A 762-nucleotide genomic window follows, 5' to 3' on the forward strand; every position below is an offset into this window, starting at 1 on the left:
GAAGCGACAAACATAGCCTACTGCAAATCCTAGGTCGGGCCTCGACCCGACCATTGCATACATTAGGCTTCCTACGGCACTGGCATATGGAATCCTTTCCATATGTGCTGCCTCTTCTTTCCATTCTTTTTCTGTTAGACTTCAGAGCTTAAACTGAGAAGAGGTGTGAGTGACTACAGCCTTGGCGTCCTGCATTCCAAATGTTTTTATCACTTTTTCAATGTACTTTCTTTGAGACAGAATCAATGTTCCTTTCTTTCTATCTCTGATGATGTCCATTCCCAGTATTCTGGATGCTTTTCCCATATCTTTCATCTCAAACTCTCCACTCATCTTTTCTTTAAGATCCTTGATCACTTTCTTGTTTCCTGAAGCAATCAACATGTCGTCGACATAGAGGAGCAGATAGATGGCTTTGTCGGTTTTAACGTCTCTCATATAGACACATAGATCTTTACTGCACCGCTCAAATAGCTGATCCGTCATGAAGCTGTTGAATCGGTGGTTCCATCTTCTTGGAGACTGCTTCAAACCATACAGAGACTTTCTCAGCAAGCACACTTTGTTCTCTGTTCCTGGTTTTATAAAGCCTTCAGGCTGTTCCATTAAGATTCTTTCCTCCAAGCTTCCATGTAGAAAATCTGTTTTCACATCCATCTGCTCTAGTTCTAAGTCTAGATTCACCACAATGCTAAGCATTAGCCAGATGGAAACATGTTTTACCACTGGAGAGAAGATCTCATTGTAGTCGACTCCTTCTCT

The sequence above is a fragment of the Brassica oleracea genome, chromosome C3 (assembly GCF_000695525.1).
Source record: "Brassica oleracea var. oleracea cultivar TO1000 chromosome C3, BOL, whole genome shotgun sequence".
Classification (NCBI taxonomy): domain Eukaryota; kingdom Viridiplantae; phylum Streptophyta; class Magnoliopsida; order Brassicales; family Brassicaceae; genus Brassica; species Brassica oleracea.